The sequence below is a fragment of the Podarcis liolepis genome (genome assembly GCF_965112155.1).
Source record: "Podarcis liolepis genome assembly, chromosome: 6".
In the NCBI taxonomy this organism is placed as follows: domain Eukaryota; kingdom Metazoa; phylum Chordata; class Lepidosauria; order Squamata; family Lacertidae; genus Podarcis; species Podarcis liolepis.
Window position 1 is genome coordinate 28,439,620 of NC_139559.1, and position 7,599 is coordinate 28,447,218.

General features: G+C 43.5%; 1 protein-coding gene across 1 annotated transcript in view; it reads left to right on the plus strand.

Moving 5' to 3' along the window:
- Nucleotides 1-7,599, plus strand: part of LOC310709079 (tigger transposable element-derived protein 1-like) — an 877,074-nt gene that overhangs the window by 702,697 nt on the left and 166,778 nt on the right. The gene's annotated exons all lie outside the window — the stretch shown is intronic.

The window sequence follows — 7,599 nt, forward strand, 5'->3', positions numbered from 1 at the left end:
AAAACTGCATGAAACTGGAAGCAAGTGCTGCTCACATTTAAAAAACCATTTGTGTGTTTGTGATGAGGTTTGGCAATGGATATGTAAGAGTAGTCAATACATGAATACAGAATCTTATGTCATGTGGTATGGCTTATGGTTTTTTGTCAAGCTGGTAGAGAAATCATCCCCTGCAAGCTCCCTGTTTGCTTTCTGACCTCTTGGGGCTGAGGGGATACTAGGTGACAGAGATAGCAGAGTTACCAGTTAATCAGTGACTCTGGGCTGAAGATGGAAGGGCAAGCGGTAAAAGAGAAAGGGTGGACTGATGAAGATTTCACCCAAGCCGGGCAGAGATCCCATGATGCCTCAGTATACATGCAGAGAGAGGCTGAATGGGGTAATTATTTTTAAGAGGAAATCTAATGAATCTATCAAATTGGCTTGGGATCTATCAAAGCACATCTGAAGCAAGTTGTTAGTAAGAAGTGGCAGCATAACAAGAAAAGCCCTGCCTGGTGGATCAAATCAAAGGATCAGCATCCTTCTCTCACAACCACCTGCAAGAGGGACGTCCACTAGAATCACATGAGCACAGTGGCACTCTCTTGATCGATTTCCACATTCAGGGTCGTTACTGCCTCCAGTGCTGGAGGTAGTACACAGCCACCATGGCTAATAATAACCTTATCCATCATGAATTTGTCTCATTCCCTTTTAAATTCATCTGAGTTGTTGACCATTCAGCAGTAGCAAAATCCATATTTTCACTGTGTCCTTTTCTCCATCATAAATACTTCAGCCTTCAGCTTAATTTAGGAAGCTCTACAGAGTCTCATCAACTGTCTTGCCCAAGTCTGCATGGAGTTTGACCTTACCACCAACCTGACAAAGACCAACATCCTGGGTCAAGATGTCACCAGCGCTCTACGCATCAGCACTGGTGACCACATTTGTGAAGTGGTAGAAGATTTTGTCGACCTGGGCTCCACTATAACCCACAACCCCTCCATCAATGCTGAGCTGGGCAAGTGTATTTGCTAGGCAGCTGTGGCTCACCTCTCCAAAAGGGTAGTAGTAATAATAATATTACTAATAATATTGCTGAGAGCCAGTGTGGTGTAGTGGTTAAGAGCGGTAGTCACGCAATCTGGGTAACCGGGTTCGCGTCTCCGCTCCTCCACATGCAGCTGCTGGGTGACCTTGGGCCAGTCACACTTCTGTGAAGTCTCTCAGCCCCACTCACCTCACAGAGTGTTTGTTGTGGGGGAGGAAGGGAAAGGAGATTGTTAGCCGCTTTGAGACTCCTGAAGGGGAGTGAAAGGCGGGATATCAAATCCAAACTCTTCTAATAATAATAATAATAATAATAATAATAATAATAATAATAATAATATATTATTTATATGGGAGAATGTGATGGTATTGCTAACAAGAAATACCAAAATAAAAAAAAATTCCTTCCAGTAGCACCTTAAAGACCAACTAAGTTAGTTCTTGGTATGAGCTTTCGTGTGCATGCACACTTCTTCAGATACACTGAAACAGAAGTTGCCAGATCCTTCTATATAGTGAGAAGGTGGGGAGGGGTATTACTCAGAAGGGTGGTGGGAATGGGTGATTGGCAGATAGCTGAGATGAGCCTGTTGACGACTCTTAACGACTGCAATAGGTCTTACAGGAAAAGGCAAGGGGTGAGAAGGTGAAAAATGGCTTAGTCATGTATAAAGAGATAAGAATCCAATGTCTTTGTTCAGACCAGGTCTCTCCATGGTTTTAAGTTTGGTAATGAGTTTCTGTTTCAGTGTATCTGAAGAAGTGTGCATGCACACGAAAGCTCATACCAAGAACTAACTTGCGTTTTTTTGGGTTACAGACTGCCCAAACCCAGAAGTACTGGAATGGGTTACTTCTAGGTTTCAGCGGTCGCACATGCGCAGAAGCGCCGAATCACAACCCGAGCGTGCACAGACACGCCACTGCAGGTTGTGAACGTGCATCCCACACGGATCACGTTCGCAACCCGAGCGTCCACTATATAGCAAAGGCTGTGTACATACCATACCTTTAAAGCACATTTCCCACCCCCAAAAGAACCTCTGAATTTTAGATTGTTAAGAATTGCTGGGAATTGCACCCTTGTGAGGATTCTTTGTGGGGTACTTTAAGGTTATGGTGTGAACAGCAACCAAAACGATGGCAATATAAATTGTTTAGAGAGACTATGAATGGATTTGAGAAGACCATGCTAAGGCTACCTGATATTTCGAAGCAGTTAATTTTAAACAACCTTTGAAGAGAGATAACAAGAAATGACCGCTCAGTTTGATTCAGAAGATGGTGCCTGCATGTGATGGTTGCATGAATAAAAATATAAAGACTCTGAAGGCAGGTAAATGCGGTAAGGACTCTGCATAAAGTTCTGCAATTCAATTGGCAGTTAACAGATAGGGTTAGTGTGGCATAGTTTCTTGGACAAGGGAGACCCAAACAGAAAGCTTCCTGATTGATTGGGGGCAAGTGCCTTAGTTCAGTACTAAACCATCTGCTTTGCATGCAAAAGATCCCAGGTTGAATCCCTCACATCTTCAGATAAGGCTAAGAAAGACCTCCTATCTGAAACCTTGAAGAGCTGCTGCCAGTATACAACCCTGAGTAAGGTGGACCAATGGTCTGACTTGGTACAAGGCAGCTTCCTGTCTTCCTGTGTTCCTCACAGGGTTGTTGCAAGGATAAAATGGGGGAAGGCGTATGCCACCCTAGGTTCTTTGGAGGGAGAGCAGCAGTAAAAGTAAATTAATGGGACTGATCTTCAGCAGCAGCAGTGGAGAACCTACAGCCCTCCAGACGTTGCTGAAGTGCAACTCCCATCATCCCTGACTATTGCCCATACCAGCTGGAGTTGATGGGCATTGGGGGTCCAACAACATCTGGAGGGCAATATAAGAATACAACTTTGGGCCTTCTAGACATCACTGAAACCACCAAGAATGGCCGATGGCCAGTGGTGATGGGGGTTGCAGTCCAGCAACACCAGGAGGGCCAAAGATTACCCACACCTGCCCAACTTTATTTGATTCTGTAAAATAAGGCAGGGCAGATGCATAGCTGTCAACTTTGAAAATAAGGGATCAGCGGCCTCAAAAATAAGGGATCAGCAGCCTCACCTGTCCCCAGGACAGTCTATGGGATATTTAACAATCTGGGATAGCAGCAGGAAACGGTGCTGGAATAAGGGAATTTTCCTCAAAAAAAGGGAAAGTTGACAGCTATGGGCAGATGTGGGTAACCTTTAGCCTTCCAAGACCTCATTTATTCTTATAATATCTTTTGGTAGAGCAAAGCCTCAAGACATCATGTATTTCAGAGTGTTTAAGGTAGTTTGCTGTAATTCCAACAACCCACTGTTGCCTACACGTTTTTTTCATTGTATACAAAACTTATCCAATCAGATGACAAAGGAACAAAATGTGTGTATGTACCTCCATCACAGGTAGTTTTCTGTAGCCCCAGGTAATCACCATAACTTGCCCCAAAAGAATAGGGAGTGTTGCTGTCACTTTAAAATCTTGACAGATTTAATTGCAGCATAAAGCTTTGCTGAATCAGATGCATGAAGCAATTATCTCCAGGTAACAAGTATAGAGGGTGGGAAATGAGGCCAAATGTGAGTGAAAGGGAAAAGAATAATAGCCTGTGACATTTCTGAAGATAAGCCAAGTGACCACTCACAACAGTGGGAAATGGTAAACACAATCAGTTTTGCTGTCTTTACTCCATATAAGAATACAAACATAACATTCCAAACACACTGGAAATGTTTCTAACACTCCTTGATTTCCTTTGAGCAAGCTTTAAAAACTTTTCTCTTTTGCCTCAACACACCTATTTTAATTCAATGAATTTGAACAGTCTTCGAATTCCTTATCTCGAATTCCTAGTCACCTGAGCTGCTTCAATAGATAGCTTCTTTTGTTAATCTTTGCATAGAGGACATGAGTGGATTTACATCTGGAGTCAATTGATTTTAGCTCCCTTCAGCAAATTAGCTATTCAGATTTTAGTTGCAGCGGATAAAACCAGGTAGAAATGAAAACACTCACTCATGGGACTCAATGATTGCATTAAGTTAATGCTTCATTTGCTGCTGTCATAACAGTATTTCATACACATAGGAACATTCGAAAACTAATGCAGAAGTGGTGCGGTGCTCCAGGAGTTTTATAGAGATTTCTTAAATGAATTTACATACCACCTGAGGCAGTTTACAATAAAATCCATTAAAACACAGCAACAACAAAATAAATCCAGCAGCAATAAAAGCAGATCCAAAATTTTGCCATCCAAAATTTTGTAATATGGCAAGATTTCACCATTTGAATTTATGAAGTTTCAGTTTTGCTTTTGAATAATAAATTGAGAAATGCCTTTCTAAAATTAAGTCTTAAATCTCATACAGGGGAATCTTTTATTGTAAGTATCAGCAGCTTGCCACATGTAAGCACTACTTCTAAATCTAACTCCTCCATGGTTAGAATGTTCAGAATAAAATTCATTTAGGAAAAAAATAAACTTTTTACAAGCAAGGTGTGTGGGGGGGGGAATCACTTCAAATTAACACCATTCCTATAAATAAATAACTCATTGATCTCAAGTTACCAGGCTCCCCCCCCCCCCCGCAAGCAACACAATTTTCATAGTTCAAAAGTAGGGAAGTAGTTCTGAAACTATCAATTGCTTACCTTGACTTCCTCTTGTTTTTCTTCATACATTCATGGTCAATGAACTCTGAGGTTGCTATAATCTAAATGCATCGCTGTAAAAAAATCTCTCAGTTCTAGAAGTTCCTGGCCAAATCTTCTTATCCAGCAGAGGTGGTGATCCTCAGTATATATTCTAGATAGCAGCTAAGGCTTCTTCAGGGGACATAGCTCCCTTTAATACATATTGGATTGAGTATGTATTCAGGATTTAAACATAAACTAGAAAATCTCTGAATTAATGTAAAAAAAAATCCATGCAGCACAATTAGGACACATCCTTGGCTTTCTACACCACAAATCCCTTTCAAAAATTCCCCTCAGGCACAGTTCTCTTCCCATCCCCCCACGCTATGGGGGATAAGTCAGTAGTTTCAGTTAAGCCCATTGTTCTTCAGTGTAACTCAAGTTAGTAGGATGTTTGCTCTAACGTCTAGCCCTTCTCTGTACTCCCAGGAGAACTCTGACTTCATGACAGTCAGAAATCCAAGAGATCCGTCTTTTACTCTGGTGGAAAATGAGGGAAAGGTGCAGCTGTTGTGTTTCTGCCTGTCACTCAGCTGCTAAAGGTGCAGGACATCTGCCAGGACAATGAAGGTGGCAACCCTTTGTTTTTCTTTCTTTCCCCTTTGCACCTTCTGGCATGAAACTACCCACAAACAGAACAGCCACCCTCTCTCTGCTTGTCAAAGCATCTCCCTGTACTTCGGCAGGGTGGTGGAAATCTTTTGCAGCCCGAGGGCCTCATCCCCTTCTAGGCAACATTCCAAGGGCCACAGAGCAATTAATGTAAAAAATTATATTTGTACAGTAGGCTAGTTACTCACCCACCCACCTACCTCTGTCTTCCATTCAGACAAGCAAGAGGCATCATCAGAGTTTAAGGACACATGACAGATAGGCAAAAACAGGGCCAGTGAGGGGTATGGCCTAGGATGGGTGGGGTAAGAAGGAGTTGTTCTGAGGGCCACATTGAGAGGCATGGAGGGCCACACTCAGCCCTTGTACTTGAATATTCTACCCGACCCACACAGTAAATAAAAATAAGAAGCAAATGATTGCTGCCCTTTTAGGACCCTCAAAATCAGCTGCCTAAGGTGGCCACCTCACTCTGTCTAATGGTAGGGCCGGCCCTGTCTATAGCTTCTAATCCAGCCTCATTTAAAAGATAGGGATGCATCCCTGTGGGAATGCATACTTGGGGGTGGGGGAATCACTTTGTACATAATGCCATATTCAGAACATCAGCACTTCACAAATGTGATGCTTGAAACCCAAAACAGGCGGGGGGTGGGGAGAGAGAACAATGTACACTACTCTAAGCTCCTTTTGAGGAAAAGTGGGGAAGAAATATAATACAGTAAATAAATAGGAGGAAATTATATAGGTTTCACTTCACACCGTGCGGTGAAGCATTTCATTTTGATTGCCCTGACTCTCTCTCCATTCAGCTTCATTGGATGACGCTGAGTTCTAGTGTTATGAAAGTGGGAGGAAAAGCGTCTCCTCACCGCTTTCTCCACATCAATTTATAAACTTCCTTCATGTCCCCACCTCAACCTTTTCTTCCAAGACAAAATGCCTGCAATGTTGTAACCTTTCCTCATGGCAGGGTTGAGTGCCATGTAAATTGAATTCTATGGCATTTCAGTGTTGGCCGCAGGAGACTCAGGAGCGATGCCCCACTTGTGTATTGTACATTTGAGTGGTGTTGAAGGTTCTGCAGCCTGAAAATGCCTGGACTATTTACTGTGTAGTTCGCATTTGACCAGAAGTAGCTGAAGGTGCATGAGGGACGCGGGTGGCGCTGTAGGTTAAACCACAGAGCCTAGGGCTTGCCAGTCAGAAGGTCAGCGGTTTGAATCCCCATGACGGGGTGAGCTCCTGTTGCTCGGTCCCTGCTCCTGCCAACCTAGCAGTTCGAAAGCACGCAGTGCAAGTAGATATATAGGTACCACTCCAGCGGAAAGGTAAACGGCATTTTCGTGTGCTGCTCTGGTTCACCAGAAGCGGCTTTAGTCATGCTGGCCACATGACCCGGAAGCTGTACGCCGGCTCCCTTGGCCAATAAAGCGAGATGAGCACCGCAACCCCAGAGTCGGCCACGACTGGACCTAATGGTCAGGGGTCCCTTTACCTATTTTAGCTGAAGGTGCAGACTGAATGGCTGGAAAATGACACCCCTTCTGTCCTCAAATAGATGGCTAGTTCACCTTTTGCAGAGAGCCTCCTCCATAATCTTCATGGATGAGGAACCATTATTTTCAACCCAAAGTTCACATTCCTTCATGGACTACCTTCTTAAGGTGTTGTACCACAGATGGGCAGGGTCAGAGACAAAAAACCTGAGTGGAGCAATGGATGTGGACTTGACATCATAGGCTACATTCCTGTCAGTCAAAAGCCAGAGATTCTCTTCCACCAAATTAAAAAAAAAACACCCAACCTGTTCTGCACACATTATGGCAAACTCCAGCTAAGTTGGTTAGAGCATGGTGCTGATAAGGCCAAGGTTGCTGGTTTAATCCTCGTATGGGACAAACTACATATTCCTGCATTGCAGGGGTTTGGACTAGATGCCTTCTAAGTCTACAATTCTATGATTCTACATATATTGTCATCTCTAATATATGTGGGCAGGGTTAGAGGCGACCGTTGTAGTTAGTGCGGTAAAATACACTGGACGCTGGAGTAAGAAGATGGAGAGAAGAACGTCTGTATGCTTAACATGCTATTGAGTTGCGAGGTGACAGAACATAAAAGGGGGAATTGGGGAACCAGGGATAGGCAACTAGCAGCCCGAGAGTCCCACCTGCCCACCCTCCTTGAAATCCCCTGTCCTAAGGATTCTCCCCTTATT